Source organism: Anser brachyrhynchus (assembly GCF_964034855.1).
Source record: "Anser brachyrhynchus genome assembly, chromosome: 5".
Classification (NCBI taxonomy): domain Eukaryota; kingdom Metazoa; phylum Chordata; class Aves; order Anseriformes; family Anatidae; genus Anser; species Anser brachyrhynchus.
In genome coordinates this window covers 44736182-44755678 of record NC_137699.1, presented here as the reverse complement: position 1 = coordinate 44755678, position 19497 = coordinate 44736182, and the positions used below count along the sequence as shown (strand labels likewise).

The 19497-nt window shown below is 39.2% G+C and overlaps 1 long non-coding RNA gene across 1 annotated transcript; it reads right to left on the bottom strand.

Moving 5' to 3' along the window:
- Positions 1-1670: 1670 nt before the first annotated feature.
- On the bottom strand, positions 1671-19497 carry LOC308195743. The gene is made up of 3 exons (XR_013951796.1): positions 15089-19497; positions 12568-12648; positions 1671-2358 (listed from the first exon to the last, which is right to left on the bottom strand). It is a non-coding gene; the product is annotated as an uncharacterized lncRNA (long non-coding RNA).

The window sequence follows — 19497 nt, the reverse complement described above, 5'->3', positions numbered from 1 at the left end:
TGGTTCTCGGAAGGCAGGGGAAAGAGATTCCATATCTGAACCAGAAGTGCTTTTCACTATTATTGAGAGAAGAAAGACAAGGACGGTGCTAGAGTACAGACGATTGCTTTGCTGTCCCTCCTGGACAAGGGCTGTCCATCTGCTTGTGTGGTACATGACACAGTAAAGCCCCAAGTCTGAGAGAGACTTTTGGCTCTAATATAAGATGAGCAGTTAATAGTAAATCTGCCATGGGGCATGACTCAGCTTTGGTAGTAAGATAAGCAGATGGAACAAAATAGGTCTCTTCTGTCTCAGGTTTATATATACTGCAGATTCTAAGCTGAATTCAGCCCTGAAGCGTGACATCCAAGCAAGAACATTTCACTGGATCAAAAGATTTATGAATCACAAGCAAGCCATATGAAACTGAAATTACTACCTACAAAAATTACTTTCTAAGAGTTGGAAAGAATCCTGTGAAGCACTGAGGTATATGGACAGATGTAACTTAGAGATAAGGTAATATGAAAGAAAATGCATTTATGATTACTTGAGTTAAGAAAACTGGATCTGGTAAGGGTTACCTGATATGTCTGAAGGCAGCCAGGAGCATAGACAATACTACAAACAATGGTGATGTATAGAGGGAACAGGATTCCAGTGCAGATACCAACTGGGAAAAACTGAAGAGCTCTACAGGACTTCACCTGTAAGCCCACTTAACTCAAGGTGAATCCACTAACTACTCCTTTCTGGTAGCCTTTAGATTGGCTCTTTCTGGTGCTGTAAGAATAAGTTACAGCCATTTTAAAATGAAGGAGTACAAAAGCAGCTTTACCTGTGGAAATGCTTACTCAGTTCCAAGAGCATGCAGCAGACAGAGCAAATGGGTGTGAAGGATAACTCCCTCTCTTTGCAGTTTTATGTTGACAGGAGCAGAGGAGAAACATGAAACAGACCGGTTTCATCCCTGCATATCTCTTTTACCTCAGGAAAATGTGCATGTCTGGTGAGAATTGTTGAGCACAGAGCTCTAAATGGACATGTTTCAAGTTATACAATCATCAGGAAGACCAAATAAGGGGATCCATATTACCCTTTTTCACACCCGTTTCCAAGACTGCATCCATCCAGATGATTTGTGTTGTTAGTGTTTCTCACAACTACCTTTTTTCTTTTTCCTCTCCCCCCCTCTCCTCTCCCCACTCTCCCCTCTCTTCTTTTCAAGAATTGCTCTTCCCCACAGCAAGAGTACCTGTGGTTGAGCAGCTGCAAAGAGGTCTCAGCATGACGTAGAGTGCTGACACTGCAGTTTTATTCTCACAAAGCAGAAATGCCAATTCTTGCTACTCAAAAGGCTGTAAAAGGAAAACTGCTTAAAGTAGAAGTAGCGATGCTAGCAAACTTGGCTGTATTGTTATTAATATATGTGCACCTACTTTTGGAAGAGACTATATTGCATTTAGACTGATTGTAGATGCTTTTTTGAGGACCTAAACCTGACCATGGTTTCTTGTGTTTGTTTTTTTATCTTTAAAACACACAAACAAAAAGAGCAGCAGAAGATTTTAATCATACCTCAGATTTCATACTTGGGAGAAATCACAAGATGTCCCTTTCTTAGTCTCCTGAAGAGCTAGAAAAACAATTAGGCTTAGCTGGTTTAGTGTTGGAAACTGTATGGAAGGATTTCCATCCAGAAAGCAAAGATGCATTGGAATGAAGAGAAAATTCACATCTAAGGAGGAATTGGAAGAGAATTTTAATTTTCATCTCATATTTTTAAATTTTGTTCTCTGTTGGGTGAGATCCTGAAAACAAAGGATTAGAAAGCAAATGTTTTCACTCTTCATTTTCCCTATAGCAAGATTATATCAGAGTCCATGATGAGTTGTTAAAGTGATGAAATCCCCAAAGTTAGAGATGCCAAACTGCTTGCTGATGGCTATATTTGGTAGTTGTTAGTCTACCTTCATGTAGAGGATTTAGGATTAAACCAGAACATTTCATTTTTCTTTCTCCTTTGAATGAACAGCAATTCAGAGATTTATAGCGTACACGTTTGCCTCTCCTATAAGCTCAGTATCATCTTTTCATCTTTTCTTCCCATATGTCCACTCATCCGTGACAAAGGCATGAAAAAAGAATGAATGCTGTCTCTCTTCTATCCCACCCCCCTTAATACAGTTCTGCATCTTACTCAATACCAGAGATTGTGAAATTTCAAACAATGATCCATCAAGCTCATTCTGAATGCCTGAGGCTTCAGAGAAAGGCAGCACCCATGTCACTTCTCCGTGCCTCTGGTCCACAGTTCAGAGTTGTGGCTTCTTTAGAACACAGAACTGGATTTCATCACTGATCTTTGGTGATTTGCTGAAACGACAATTTATGACCAGTTATTAACCCTCTCTTAACATGTAGAATTACAGAAGCTGGTGGCATGAGTGTTTTCTTCATGGAAACCTTATTCAAGTACTTCTGAATAGATCTGAAACAGCACATTGAACAACTAACTGTGTTATCAATCAGGAAAAGTTTCTCCTTTGCCCCCTTCATTTGGTATTTCACATATGCTTTTTTTTAGTAAGGAAGTTCACGCATGAGCATTTTTACATAAAGAAGTAAGAGTTGTTGAGAGGTAAGAGCTGTTCATTTAGATTCCCTAGTAGATAATTTGCAAAATATGCATACCTAGTGTAGTCCTACTGCTCTTGTCCAACTCTATCTCCACATAGCTCAGATTTTGGTATGGGGAGGCAGAGATGGGTCATAAAAAGGTTTTGCAGACACCAGCAGTTGCAGTGCCTGGGCAGAGGTGTGGATGGGAGGCAAGATGTGACAAAATGACCCCCCCCAAAGTGATTCCCTCCATCTGAATGCTTGTATTGGAGACTTGCTCTTTCAGGGATCCAATCTGGGGGCCAACCTTGTGGTCTGCTTAGATCCCTTAAGGAGATGCAGTAGAACTCTGAATCTTCTTCTACATGAGAGCTGTTCTATATTTATACCCATTCCCCAATATTTTTGTTTCCCTTTTTATGTAAATGGAGATGTTGTCTTTAGCCATATGTACATTTCAGCCTGTTCTAAATCCTAGAAATCTCAGAGTACCTTATGTTACAGTTGTAATTTAAGCTGAGACCACTGGTCACAAAATTATTTTCTTGCTCTGAATTTGAGACGTGAATTTACATACTCCAAGAACATGTTGATGAGGGAAGGATCTTCTTCGTTTTGTATTGAATTTCTCAAATTCTGTTCCCTTAACACAATTTTTTTTGATGCAAAGCAGTGCCAGAATGAGACTAAATACATTTACACCTCAGACTTCTAAGGATAAAAGTAAATAGAATTGCAAGTTTGAAAGTTTTCCTGGAACTTTCTGTCCTTCATATTTTTTCTCTCTGCCAGTTTGCTGAACCCAGTCATGACGTAAAAGAGTGACTGGACATAACACGGTTTTTGTTTTGGCTTTTTGTTTGACCATATGACTCCACAAGAGTTGTTAACTTAAGCCCAGATAAATGGTGTTAATACACATTTAAAAAAATATAGGTGTAGCTGAAACTATTGGTTGAAGGAAAACACAATGGGAGAAAAGCAAAGCCAGTGAGAAGGTGGTAATAAAAGAGCTGTGATACTTGTTTCATAGCAGAAGCAATGGCAATAGCATGTTTAATGAAACTGCTTCATCTTTTTTATCTTTTATCCTTTGTCACATTTGTACTGTACTGTCCCAGAGGAATACACAATTTTTCTTTTGCAGGAAAGTTTGCTTTGTTTCTCTCTTCCAATCTTTTCCCTAAATACATTTAAAGAAGCTGTTCATGAGACATTCTATGTTGTCAATATATCCTTTATGTGTCAGACTAGATGTGAGGTATGATTAGCCTCCATGGGTTGTAAAGCACTTTTAGAGCTCAAGTTGGAGCTGGGAGGAATTTATGCAACCTAAATATGCAAAAGAAGGCAGCAATACAGAAAGGGTGGTTGGGAAGTTGGTCACTGAAGTCTAAACTGCAGGCTTAGGAGATCACTTGTGAGCTCCTAAACCCAGTCATATTTAGGGAAAGAATGAAGTGTACAACAGCCAGCTGCTTGTTTTGGCAAAGATAACATGCATGCATATAGCTTACAGCCCCTGTGAGGGGTACACTCGAAAACCAGGTTAGATCTAGACATGGACAACCTAATATAACAGAAGTATTGTTGCATTGTTATAGCAATGTTATCATGAGGTTTGTCCTCAGATGTGAGGTTGGTTTGTGTTAGACCATGTCACCTGATCTACCCATGCCTCAATCTACTTTTCTGAAAAGGAGATAGTCGTTTATGATCTTTCTCTTTAAAAATGCTTTGAAATCTGTAGTGGTGGGGTAAAAAGTGCTAGTGATGATTTCAGTAGAGACTGATGAACTGCAGTGAAGAACAACGTATTTTTTAAGTATCTGAAGAAATGGAGCACCGTGTTCTCACAGGGCATAAACATAGAAAGGCTCCAACTGATGTCAATGGAGCTGTGTTGATCTACATCAGCTGAGGTCTGGCCCACTCTTTATGAAGACCATTTCATACTATTCTGCGTGTAAAGTGACCTACAAGGCCTCTGTCTCTGGCTGTCCTCTTATTGTTGGCCACTGGCTCAGTCCTTTCAGCACAAGATCTCCCTGCCAGAGGCACCTTGTGCTCCAGATGACAAATGGTATGTTGAGATTATGAAAACCCAGTGTAATCAGAAGTCTGGCATCTGCAAAGCTGTAGTTTGCAGACTCTTCAGCCATTTTGCAATAATGTTTCAGGACTAGTGCACTAACAGGTTTAAATGTGCCTTAATCCACTTATGTAATTTAAGCTCCTCTGGAAGTGGTGGGCATTCATTAAATTATTTTTTTATGGTGGGAGTTCTATCATATTGAGCCAGATGCTGCTTTCCATGAGATATCCTATTGTGTCTGGCCCAAACTAAGCTGAATAACTCCATCAAATTTGATTAGGCTATAAAATAGGTCTCTGCTATGTATTAGAACGCATCAGAGCACATCCTTGGCTCCTCTAAGCACCTGAAAAGGTTTCCTGAATGTAACTTTATCAGCTATGCTACAGCTGACAGTTTTTCCCTTTCTTTCAATATTACTTTTGACTTTTTCTACATCATTACCTGTGCTACAGACAAATGCTCATAACGGCTGATTTAGTTGAGGAGGATAAATACATCGGTATGCAATGAATCAGGGGTCTCCTTTATTGCTTAATATTGCAGGAAGGTATCCAAATTAGAGCAAACTTCATTCTGAAGGGAACAAAGAATAATGATTCAAGACCATGTTCTACATTATTTACTCATTCACCATTTAGTGTATTAACACATTTCACAGCAAAATAGCTCTGCATGTTTTGCAAATGTAGATCCAGTCCTGTGTTTCTGCCATGCCCAGACTGCTCTTCATCTTGCAGGAGTTTGGAATTTGCTAGGAATGTGAGGGCAAACAGTCATATAAGGCACGTGCTCTCTTGACAGGAGTTACAGCTGAGATAAGGCCAGACCAGAAGCCCTATAGGTGTAAATAATGTATACAACAGCAGTATCATTGTTTTTTCAGTTCCTTTTTGAAACATTTTCTCTAAGCACTCTATTTTATTTATTTATAGTTGAAATTGTCGGCATCTCCTGGATAGGTCTGAAATATGTTTTCTGTCTTACTTTCTCTGTTGGCTCCCAGGGAGGGATAGTTGTGTGTGTTTGTACATCACCAAGCACTATTCCTCTGTGGCTTTTGTGCTCTGTAGTCTGTGCTTGGGCTTGTTCAGTTTGATTCTCTTGAACTGTCAGTTTAGATTGCAGCCAGTATGCTGACACTGCTTGATCTTTTGCTGCTCAGTTTTCTGGGACCTGCCTGGTGTTCTGCTTCCTGCCACGTTGCCCAAGTGCTGTATCGCCTCGTACAGTCACTGGGCAAGGCAGGACCTCATCAGTCGCACTCTGCCTAGTCAGGCTGAGACACTTATATCTGTGTCTCCGATGTCAACAGGCCTGGTTCCTGAAGGCTCTGGGTCTTATTCACATCCCTAGTGCTCCTTCCCATACTCCTTACACTTTCATTTATTTAAAAAGTAAAATAGACAAAAGACACCCTGTCCATGTCAGAAGTTGTGTTGCGCAATCACTGTTAAATAATATGCCCTACAAGAACTATGTGTAGATTTCTGTAGGTATCTGCAACTTCAAGAAGTGTTCGGTTTAAGTCCTATAAATCCTTTCTTGAAATAAACATATTTATGGTTTGAGCATAAGCCAGAGCTATATTCTTTTTTCTGAGTCAAAGAAATAAAAGTAAGTTCTTATGTCATATTTTGAAGATTACTCTTCTCAGCTTGCAGAAATTTAGGCATCTTTTGGAATATGAAATAATAAAATATTTTTTATGGAGTGGGGAGGAAAACAAAAACCCACAAGAAACACGATAACCATGTATATCATCTGTGTAATAAACTTAAAAAGTAAAAAAAAAAAAAAAATAGTTTGACTGGAAATTTGGCCAACTTCAGTGTTCCCAGCTGCAACTATCTGAACTGAAGCTGCAAACTGTCACAGAGCAACTCCTGAGAGTCAAAAAATCCACCTGTAATTCCCGACAGGCTTAGCAAAAGTGAAGGCTGCTGGGATGTGGCCTACACCACTCCTTCTAGGCCTTGCAGCCAGGTCTTGTTTGATGAGGAGCTCTGGGGTTCAGCCCTGGCACAGGAGCTGGTGGGTCCCACTGACTGAATATTAGCTCTGTGCTGTCATGGACCCCTTCTGACCAATTTCAAAGTGGAGAACATGGGGAGAAAAAGCACGCCTGGAGGGAACCCAAGCTCCCTGGCACAGTGTTCTGGACCATGCGAGAGCAAGCTCCTTGACCTGTTTTCAAACCACAGACTGCTGCCTGTAAAAACAGGAACATGTGCTTAGTTCAGCACTGATCTTGTGCAGCTCCTGTGCCTTTTCTTGTCTCTGCACAGCAGCAATCTTTTATCATTTATACAGCTGGAATACAGACAAATGCTAAAAACAGCAGCAAAGTATGGTGCATAGAAGAATCTGTAAGCAACGTATAGATGACCTGGCATTAGACTTCAGTGGATCCCCAAATGTAGTGGCTAGACTACACTTAGGCTATTATCTGATTAGATTATCATCCTCCTAAAAATGAAATAAATCACGCTGCTGGTGAGGTGAGAGCATCCCATACCGTTCTATGGCCTCTGAATGACAGTTTAAGCAGCACTATCTAAGGTAACTACAGTGTCAACTACGTTCTCTCAGAGCCAAACCTGTGAAAGTCAAGAAGTTAAATAAAAATGTTTTTATACACATGGAGTTTTATCACATGCATCTGGGGCCAATCAAACACTTCCCTAATGAAATGTGTAATGGCAAGCCAAGGACAAATTTTAAAAATACACATTTTAGGAAATGTCTTTGATGGAAAGTCAGTTTTCCAACCACTGGAGAGTGACAAACATTACATTGTTCTTAAAGGTGGCACACAATTTAGTAAATGATTTTAAAGAGAGTTCATCAGCTCTGAAGGAAATATTACCAGCAGTGTTACAAGACTTAATGAGAGTGGAAGGGAGGGATGTTACTGAAATGCCTAGTTCATTTAGGACTAAGAACAGTTAATGAGCTCCTGACATGGGAGGTCTTGTTCCAAGTAATTTCTCTGAATTCCTGGAGTGTATTAGCCCTGATCTTTTTCCATGGGAGTCAACGGGAATGCCACTACTATGCTGTGTGGGAGCAGGCCTGTCTTATTATTAGCTGCTTTATGGTAGCCAATGAAGACGTGGTATTTTGGGTTTCTTCTGTTTAGTTTGAGATTGCAGATGGAATGTTATGGGCTTTGTGTCTATTTTGCTTTTATTTCTTATGTCTACCAAAAGTACAACCAAAGGCAGATTGTAACATTCAAGATTCTATTTCTTAAATCTATCAGTAGGTAACTTGTCACGAATGCTTTTGCCCCACTAAAAGGAGAAAAAAATTTTTTTGATTTTCTTTAACTTCGCTGATTATAACAGCTGAGATTTCTGAACAATGCTTAACTACTCATAGATGACTCAGATGGATACTATTCCACTGAAATTTTGTAAATATTATTTATATATTACCGTTTAGTCTGTTTTATTTATTTATTTATTTATTTATTTTTGTCCCAGATATCAGGTTCCTCAGGTAAACTTGGAGAAATGTTATTGTATCTAGATAGAGGGAAGCAGTCCTTGACAAGACTGTGAAAAGACTATAATAGGCGTTAGGGTAAATCTAGATTCCTGAAAGGTATTTTCTTCTATTAGTTCTTCTCACGGTGAATTTTGTGGTAGTTACCAGCTCCACTTTGATTTCTCCTGAATGGAAATCCTTCGTAGCTGAAAAGCTATAACATGGTGTCAGTAGAATTAAGTGCTTCTTTCTTTATGAGAGTTTCCCATTTGGCCTCTGTCTGTTCAGCTGCTGAATGAAACACCAGTTTTCGTGAACCATTCCCTATCTATGCAAGCTGTGAAGTTCCTCTCTTGTGACATCTTGAAAAGACACATTATTTGGGAAAAGCTGAGTTGCTGTCCCTTGATAACCTAAGCCAATGTAAATGTGTGTTTTGAAGATCACCCAAATACCATCACCTATGTCTATCACTCAGTTCAGTTCATCCTGATGTTAAGTAACTCACTCTGATAAAATGGGTAATAGAAAAAAACAATTATAAAGCCTCCTCTGCTACTCAATAGACAGCTGTCTTTCCAAACATAGTTTTGGGTTTAAAATTTGTGTTATTAAAATACAGTGAATATGTTAAAATGTTAAGCAATTACATAAAAGACATACTGGAAGTTCTTACATGGAATAAGAACCCTGTTGCAAATTCTGGTGTGTGGCTGAGTAGTAGAACAGGCAAGCACATGCTGAGAAAGTGATGTGTGCCATTACAGAGTATGAAGCCTGGAGACAAAATACTAAAATGCAGAATCGCTTGCTAAAGCACATACGTGGTAGGAAAATATTTTATGAAGAAAATCTCAAAACTATTTACAGACTTTCTAACTGAGGAAAGTTATGTTGTAAGGGATTTGTAATGACGGGCTGGAAGGGTACAAATTACCTGACACAACACAGTTTTAGTGTAGAACAAAAATAGGGTCATTTAGGAGTGGTCCTAACTTCAAAGCTACTTCCAGAACTGGAAGAACAACTCAAATGGACCAAAATAGTCATGGATGATGAGGTCTGAATGGCAGACACACCTATTGACATTTTTCTATCTGCCAATTTTTATAACCTTATAAACAATCAGCAAGTGGGGCAAACACCACAGTTTCTTGCTTTTACCACCCACAGAAAAAAGTTGTTCTGTAGGAATCTCTGAGACCTAAGGAGCTCTGAGATTCTGGTGAACTTAGAATGAAGTACAAAACCAGAGTCCTGACTGTTTGTGGTCACCAACATTTTCATGGCACTTCTTGTGTGAGTAGGAGTTCTGGCACCAGTAGGCTGGCCAGAGCCAGAGGGGTCAGCACATTCTGGTGACCTGAAAGGACCCAGCACAGTTTCAGTCCTGTGTAGTATGCTCACAGGTCAGAGACCTTTAGGTTGTGCTGTGTGCAGCTAAACAGCTGCAAAGTTCCACCTCTATGGTGGGTAAAGCAGGGACTGATGTGATTTAAATTTTTTAGATGTTTACCAAGGAGATACACATCAATGAGATAGATATATGTAAGAATTTTAATATAGATGCAAAGAACATCAGGACTATATTGTGTCCATGACTTATGCAGTCTATATAGCTTTCTGGACCTCTTTCAACATGAGAAAGTCCAGTACACCTCTAGAAGGATATTCTGATGCAGATACTTGCTTTAAGAAGACAGAAAAGGAAAAAATGCAATGGAAAGTTGGACTGGCATCCTGGTTCCATTCATGTTAATGGCAAAGAGCCCTATGATTTAAATAATTTAGGATATTGCCTTAATTGGTTCTGGATACACAATCTTCTGTTAATGTCTTTCCTCCCACAGTTTCTCTGAAGGAATGTGCTCTAATGAGAAAATGTTCTGTCTATTTTATTAAGGACTGAGTGCTAGCCATGAAGACAGTTCCCATAAAAATCACCATGCAGAGGTGGATTAAATCACGAACTCCAGAGCCAAGGGCCCCAGCTGCTGGAGTCATGTGATTATCACAGAATTCAAGCTTCTGTCTTTTGTTTAGGGGAAGAAAAAAAAAAAAAAGATTTTAAAAACACAACTACTGTGTAACTGAGGAAGCAGTGTTTGAAAAACACAGAGAGCCCTGAGAGGTACAAACTGTATCTTAGTACAAAACCAATTCCAGATTCATTGGCTAGGTCAACACAACAAACCTCTTCATTTGCAAGAGCCTTAAAGCATTTTGTATGAAAAAAAATCTCAGAATTTAACTGAAGTGCTTCAGCCCAGGCCACCTATGGATATTGACCCAGAGGTTAGGAACAAAGTCCTCATACTCCATTCTGCTCTGTGGACACAAGAAGTAGCCTTTATTTTTTTTTTCTTTTTTTTTTTCTCCTGACCAAGTGTGCCTCCTGATCACGCTTTGTACACCTGAAAGTCAGGCAGGCACGTGGCAGCTGTCACTGCTTGTCCCGGGCAAGGAATTAGACTGCCTGCAGAGATCCCTTGCAGCGAGCTCTCCTCCCTCCACACCCCAGCTTTAGAGCCTTGGCTCAGCACAGGCTGTGAGTGAAAGTAATTGCAGCCAGCAGCTCTGCTGCAACCCAGTCCAAGAGGATTTTTTTTAAAGAGATTCGTTACTTTAGGATATTTTGTTTACATTTGTCCTCTTCTACTTGCAAAAGGGCATCAGGAAGTCTTGTTGGTAATTCAGAGTGAAGAGAGAAGGGAGAGGGAAATGGTTACACAGGGTTGTTGCTGGTGGTTCAGGCAGTCTTAAGATATAGTAAAATAGAAAGATTAACTAAAGGTTTGTGTTGCTTCATGTCAGAGCCTTGTTGCATCACTTAAGGGCTCATCTGTGGGAAGAGCCTGACTTGGATGCCAGTAGGAAAGGTGAAATGCAGAAGCTAGACAGTAAGTCATTTTGGGATGAGGGAATGAGTAGGGACAACCCCAGTGTCACTCAGGTAGAAAAGAATCCTCTGCCATTTTATCCCACTAGGAAAAGAAGACCATATACTGGCCTGGAAGGGACAGAGACCCTTTGCCAGTGTGCTTGCAAGAGAGGAGAAGAGAGCCTTCCCTGTCTTTTCTAGGGCACCGGGGTGTCCTCTCCCAGCCCTGCACTTTAGAACAGTGGTTCTCTTTTCCTAGACACAGCAAGAGGTTAAAGCACAAGCATGTTTATCTGCCTGTGAGGAGGGTGAATAACTTTACCTATTTCTTGGATGGGAAATGTGTCCTCACATCTGTGTACACGTGTCTTTTATTTTTTTTTTTCATATAGCATGTGTGATGTTTTGCTGTGGAAATTAAAAAGTTAAAATGCCTGTATAGAATTTAAGAGTAACTGTTTTATCCAGGCACCTCTACCTTTTCTGCAAACTCTGCACATAATAGATTATAGTTAAGTGAGCTTTCAGTATGAATAATAATTTCAGCAACTTTCTTCAGCAAGCTGTAGCCACTGCATCTGCTTAATGGATTATTGATTATAAGGGTCCTTGAGATCTCTCTGCAGCCTATCTCTGGTGCATTTTAAGATATATCCTCTATGGGCCTTCATGTCAGTCTATTGGTACATATAGCCGTGTATAACCGTTTGCATGCTATGTATGTGAACAGATATGCTTTTATGTCACTCGTCTGCATTTTCTCACGAATATATGCATTTCCTACCAAAAGCTATAAAGGCTTGGATGACCTTGTATTGTTTTTCCTTCAGAGCAGCAGGTTTGTTCTGAATGTTTCATCAAGTGAACATGGTTCTCTAATACTGTTTCTTGAAAATTGGATTAAAGGTTTCTATGTAAATCTCAAAATGTTAGCTGACACCTGAGCTTCTGAAAATTGGCAGTGAAGTTATTTCGCACCGCTTAAAAAATTGAAGCCACTTAGTTTCCAGTGAAGACTGGTTCTGATTGAAGTTTTCTGATTTCCTAATGTATAGCTCAGGAAGGCTCTTGCTTTTGCATATACTTTTGTAAGAAGTCAGAAGGAGGTCTGCTCCCCAGCACTACCTGAAGTTAGAGATCACTGTGTTGGGTCTTGTGGCACTGCAGTGATTTTGCTATGGAAAAGTTTTGTCTGAAGTGACCATGTGAAACGAACTGTGGTACTGCACTGAAGAGGTGCCATGTGCAATCTTTTGCTAGGGATATGCAAATGCTTTCCTCCTGTTCAGGCATTCTGTGGTTGAATTTTTGTGTAAACATAGTGAAAGAATGAATGGTCAGTGGCACAGAGCAGGACTATGATATTGATTGGTGTCACCGTTGCATAACACATAGGGACCCTGGAAGAAGCAGGGACAAATCAATCTTTATGTGTTTAAATACCCAGAAAAAAAGTGGTGGAATTTTTTTCTGGAAAAAAATGATCAGATCTTACCTGAACATGATGTTCATTAAGCACTGAGCCAGACCAAACTCCCCTTGTCTTCAACAGTCATGATTTCACCAGTTGTTTTAGCTGAGGCAATGATAACAGATAATTAATATTGAAATCAGTGGAAATGCAAGGCAGTCTACATATCAAAATGAACTTCGCAGATTTATATCTTCATTTACTGAAATTAATAGTGTGGGCCACATGCTTACAGCTTTTTGATGCAAGAATATATGGAATTCCAACATTTACGTCAAGGTAGAGCTGAAATCCCTAAAAATGTATATGTTTATATTGTTATGCTGAATGTACACATGGGAGTGTGAGGCACAGAGAGCATAAATGATTTGCTTAGAGCACCTGGCAGGTTCATGAGGAAAGTAGGCTATATTTTACTTGCCTTTATTCCCCATCCCAGGAACTACAAACATCCACTGCAGGCAGTGGGCAGATAGCAGAATGTGAGGCCCTCCTGTATCAGCTTTGTGTTAGAAGACTTTTATTGCTACATAAACACTCCTTCCACTTTGAAGTTCATGGCCCATTATTTTCACCTAAAAATGCCTTACACTGGGAAGTAATCTCTTTGGTATATACCCTTACCCTGGGAAGTAACCCTTACCCTGGGAAGTAACCTCTTTGGTATATAATTTGTTTTTGAAGCTGTTTTTACATGTGAAAGTATAGATTCCACTTGAGACTATTTTGGAGTGGCAGCAACTAAAGCTTGTATGTTTACTGGCAATCTATATGTTATACACAGATCAATAAATTAATTCTTTTGGGGGTGAGATTAGAACTTTAGTTTTAATTTAGATTCACACTCAGAATAAGACTACAAAGTAAATTCTAGTTCTGTATCAAAATATCCTCAACATTGAACTAGGCTGAGATGTAACATTGTGGCTTCTGATTTGTCTCCCCAGATTTTTCATTTTTTCATGATTCTTTTATGCTTTTCATTTTTTTTAATGAGAATAGTTTTTAATCTTGCCTATTGGCACATGAAACATTCAGCTGAGAGAAAGAATGTATTTCTCAAATAGCTAAGTAGTGCTGTTTTAAAATCAGCTTTGAGTCTGGAAAAAGCTGTTTTGTGAGGTTTCCAGAGGTTCCTGCCAAAATGCCATGAGACCATTTTTTCACATTTGCTTCCAGATTTATCTGGAACCCACAACTGCAGACACAACATAGAAGAACTGGAAGAAACAAGAGTTCACCAGCCATTTCTGAACTTTCAAAATGAATTATTTCTGGTTCAGCTTGAGAAAAACATAGAACTTTGTGCAGGGAGGAAGTTGACTTTATTTCCCAACACTTTTCTATTCTAAAGCAAATCCTCTTCAGATTAAAGATCAGTTTGATTAATTAGAAGATAATTATCCATTTGCTGACTAAACAATAGTTTCTTCTGTTGAAACTAAACAATAGTTTCTTCTGTTGAAGTCTATGCTTAAAACATGGTCCTATTCAGAAAAAAAAAAAAAAAAGACAGAATAATTGCCATAGAAAGTTTCTATATTTATTTCTCACCAATACCAGAAAAATATGCTCTATTTTAGCGAAAACAAGAATAGAAGACAATACTCATAAAATAACTAGTATTTCAGTGAGCAGGACAAACTAGTGTGTACGTCAGGGTGACATTCAAGTGTTTGATCAGAGTCAGACAGGAAAGGGACTGAGTCCAAATACTTCTTGTGCTGTCTAAGAGCACTGCCTATCAGCCAGGTACCTATTTTGGGCTTATCCAATCTCTGGTTTTGATCAGAGTTGCTATCCTGGAAGGAAGCTTTTGTTGAAGCTGTTCTACTTTTAAGAAGAATTTCAGTTTCAACAAGTTGAGGTTTTCAGGCAAAACAAATTTCATAACAAACTGCATTTGATTAAACATTTGTTTTTAGGGAGTTGATTTTTTTTCCCCTTTCTTAGTATCATCCTTCATTAAAAGGAAAAGAAAAGAAAGGAAAAAAAAAAAAAGGAAAAAAAAAAAGAGTGGTGTTCCTTCAGCCAAAGCCTGCAGAGTTAAACCAGTTCATACTTCAACTGGTCAAACTTCAGGTTAGTCTAACATCTGAGGGTACGTAAGCTATATTATCCAGTGGTGGCACACACATCTAGTGAAGCACAGCACTAACTACAGGTCTGCCTGAACTTCAGGAGAGCATTTTGAAGATAACTACAGAGTTTTTTCACTGCCTGTGAAATTGCTTGAGGTATGTTCAAGGAATCATGACAAAATATTGCAATTCATCTGCTTGAGTTTCTCTTCAATATGTACATGTGCATGTATATGTGACTACGTGATACAGAAATAACAGTTTCTGCCAGTTAACTCACTTATCATCTTGCACGTATTGGCAGCAGATCTTATGTGCATACTGAGGAAAAGGTTGACAAGTTACGTCCCTGTGGGAATGTGTGCATGTGGAGGAAAAAAAAAAGAGTCAAGTCTTACTGGAGAGGGGTGATTATAATGCTGTGCACATTCCTTCAGGTATATGCAAGTCAAATACCTACTGACCTGAAGCAGTCATGTTTCAGGCAGCCCAGCATGGCTTCCTGCCTGCTGTGACCTGGCATAGCCTAGGACAGCACGAGGTTCCTTGGCGAGTGGCTGGCAGCCACTGCTTCACTAGGAGTGGAAATTCAAAGGCTGGTGATAGAAGACAAGAACATTCTGCAATTAGCTTTCTGAAGTCATGAAATAGGCAGGTAAATTTATTCAAATTATTGCTTTTAGGTAGTGGTCATTCTTCCCTCCCTTCTGCTGGTGAGTGGGGAGCTTTCCTGAGTAAAGGTCCAGACCTCAGTACTTCTCTAAATGCTCAGCAAAGACCACCCCCAATATGATACAAATGCAGTGGAAGAGATATTTGCTTTTGCCTACCTCATTTGGACCTTCTTTGATTTTTTTTTTTTCAGTGAGTTTTATTATAAGAAAACTGCTTTCTCTAAGATAAAGTACATTTTAATTTCTGGAAGGAAAGCCAGTTGAGACATACCTTCTTTTTTTTTTTCTTTTTTTCCCCACGTAAATTAACTTTTTGTTATTAACACAGCAGTAGACAAGCCTCAAGGAAATCCAAGTTGCTTTTCATAAAGCAGAACACAATAGCTTGGGTGCTTTTCTACACAGCTTGGTGCTCCTAAACTTAAGGATAGGTGTATGCCCAAATATACTAAAAAGGAAGCATTTCCTGGGGTAATTTGGTGCTCCTGTTTGGCTCTAGGTGGAACCAACAAATGTAGAATCCATTACAGACAGGAGAAATAGCTGCAATAGTTTGCATTTGTGCAGTGGTCCAGATACTAACAATAATGGGCTGTGGTTTGAGTGAGAATGGTAAAATGGCTCTGTTACAAGCACATTGCTTCAAATGAAGCAGTGAAGAGAAGGGAAAGACATTAATTATATTCAGGCTGGTATACTTTGATTAGAGGTATAGCTGCCTATGAAATTGATATGTCTGTTAATTCAACCACTGACATCCATTAACTCAAAATAATGGATGTGTGACAATTTTTAAATAAAGGTAAGAGACTTTAATTACCTAGAACTTAGACTTGCTTGGGATTGCAGAAAAAAGGGACAGGTCGTACATCATGCCTGGTGTAAAGGCAGGTCTCATTCTGCTTTACACATAGAGACAGTCAACATCAAGTAAAGGGTTTCAATAGGTTTAATTCATGTAGTGAATTCCTCTAGACAGTTTAACAACTCCTACTGTACCTAGGCATATTTCGCCCTCAGATACAAAAAGACCTAAATTTTCTTTAGTAAGTAAACATGACCATTTTTATATAATATAAGGGGAGCAGGGGAGGCCTGGAGTTGACTGGCATGATTTAGTCTGAAAAATGACCATGGACGTGAATGTTCATGGAGAGGAACAGATGCTTTTACTTGCATTGAGAATTCTTGACAGCAGTTACTGAATTTGATGGTATCTTTTTACATACATATTCTTGGACTACATGCACTCAGTCAGATAAAGTTTGGACTATGCACGTCGATTTGTTGTGCCAAATCCACAAACAACAGTTACTGCCCATTCAAAACATCTGGTAATCTCAGACAATTACTGGGGTGACTGCATTTATAGTGTCAAAAATAAATAAATTTTTCTGATAACAGCAAGTGGGAACTCTTTCTAGTAACTTTTATTGCATAAGCACCAAATTAAGACAACCCAGGCTTAGGTGCTATCATATTAAATGCTAAAGAATACCCAAAGATATAGTTTGTGCCTTAAAAACTCTTGCAGAGTCAGTGGAAAATACAAGTTAGTGTTGACTTTTTAACAGCAGTATTATCCTTGCATCCCAGGAAAATCAAACAACAAATCACATTCATGCAGGACTCATCAGTAAAACACAAAGCTGAGCTGAACAACATTTACATGACATGAATCACAAACTGTAAAACGCCCAATAAAATTTCACAACATACCTGTGGAACAAGTTTTGCAATGTGCAAATAACACAGATTCCCCATTACCAGGAACTAAAAAAAAGTCTACCAACGTACACAATACGAATTCTACAGCGTACATGAAAAACAAGTTTCACCGTATGTATGAGGGTTTGAAAAATAAATAGAATATCTTAATAGTTGCTTAAACCTGAAGTGACCTTTTTTTTTTTTTTTTTTGTGGTCTTCTGTTGCCTCATGGTTTCATTTCTGAAGGTGAATTAATGTGAGAATGGTCTTCTAAATAAATTTTCATATCTGTGACCTGAAATACCAAAAAAAGGCTAGGTCTGGTCTTTCATCGGTCACATGGATTGGCCACTGACAGATTCATGAAAGCTTCTGCAAAGCAGAAATGCAGATAGAAAGGAATATGTCCATCCTGAAGCACAGATACAAAAACTCTGATCTATGTACATGTGCAACATACACACTGCAAATTCATGGCTGAACTCTGTGATAACCAGAGGAACGAGCTTCCAGCAAGAGGAAAGACAAAATGCACTATATATATTTACAAAACAAATGATGCAATGAATTCCACATATAGACTGGAGCTTGCCCCACATAATTTTAAGCACCTAAATGAGATGTGTCAGGCTCTTTTTAGCTTTTGCTCCTTCCATACTTGGTGAAGACTACAGACAGCAGTTGGCCTGCTTGGTAGTCAGCTCCTGTGGTATGTGCCAGTCTGCCATTCTCTCCCAACCTGCCAAGTCATTGCACACTACCCTCTTTGCAGGCTAGGCAAGAAGCAGCATCTTCTGAGGTTGCTTTGAAGATATACATGTGCAGGTCAGCTAGTTGTGTGGGTTGGCTGGCTACGTGGTTTGTCTCGCTTTGCGGGTTGGCTATCTTTGCAAGTTGGCGAGCTGTGCTGTTTGGTTAGCTATGCTGGTCAGCTAGTGTGTGGGTTGGCTAGCTGTGCTGGCTGGCTCGCTGTGTGGATCGGTGTGCCATCCTGGCACATCACGCAGAGCTCATAGCTATGATGCACACAGGGTAACATTCCCTTCAGGTAGCCTTTAGCTTGTGTCTTCCTTCTCTCTAGCTGCTGGGTTTTCACAAAATACGTGGAAATATCTTATTTCAGAAACCTCTAATCTGTGGTTGGTTTTGTGTGTAATAAATAAACAGATCACAGAAGTTACTGGGAGAGAGAGGGCAGACAGGTAGGCAGTAGCAGCATGCTATGGGAAGGTTTTTCTTCTTAGGAGACGAGATAAAATAGCACCACAACAATGAACAGAAGATGATAGGAGTAAATGTCCCTAAGCATAGAGACCTAGGGAAAACTAAAACAAAACAAAACAAATCATTAAACACATCTACAGATAACAGAAATAGCCTCAATTTTATGTTACTAGCTAAGGAATAGAAGACATATAAAGGAATCCACACTCCTAATATCAATATGTAAGCTAACTATCATTGCCTTTGAGTTAGAAAGATGCATCTCCTCTTTGTTAGTTTTTCCCAGTTAGATTTCTTTGAAGTACTTGGCCTTGCAGCTGTGGAGGCATATGAATGTTGCCCCAGCCATAGGAACCTCTAGACACAGAGAAGTTTAATGACAGTGTCCTAATAACAGCAGAAGCATGCAAGAACTCAAACTGAAGAAAGGAGATGTATATTTCTTTGGTTTTAACTGAAGCAAAAAGGAGTGATGGAAAAGAAGAGTAGAAAGAGAAGGCAAGCCTGGGTATGGAGAGAAGAACAGGAAAGAAAATTACAAAAATAAAGAAGTGGAGAAAGTAGAAAAAATAAAATTTACCAATCCCAGGCAATCTCTCAGGGAGAGTATTAAAACATGAAGAGCTTTATTCTAGTTCAGGAACATGTGCACAGTGGAGAAGTATCCCATTTGTCTACAGTTGTTGGAAGGGGCGTCTGTACTTTTCTTTCTGTTTCCTTGCAACAAATTATTTGGCCACATATTGTATAACTGGGGAAAGAACAAGCCCATGTGGTATCCAAACGGGCAGTACTGTGCATTAGGCTCTGTCAGTTCGGTACCCCAGCAATATTCTTTCCACTGATGCTGCTGATTACGGTGATGATGATACTCCTTTGCCTACTGGAACTCTTCTATATAAACTATAGTTTATCTTTGGAAAAGGGTGACAATTCATCAAAGAATGACAGGCTTTGTTCTTCTTGGGTTTCTGTGAGGCCTAGTCCACATGCATCCAACAGCTAACAGAAAATTATTAGATATACATTATCTTTTCAGTGCTGTTTAATATCAAATAAATTGGAAAATCTGGCAGTAAATGAATATTCATGCAATTAGGAGTCAGAATCTTGTATCTTATTTCTGCCTGATCATTCAGTTTTCCTTTGTGGCCTTAAAGTATACTCTCAGCTCTACTTGTTTGTTCCACTCAACAAAGGAGGCTCATATGTTTGAAGTAGGGCACCTACTTAAGTGTTTAGTTGGATTAGGGTCCTTCAGAGGA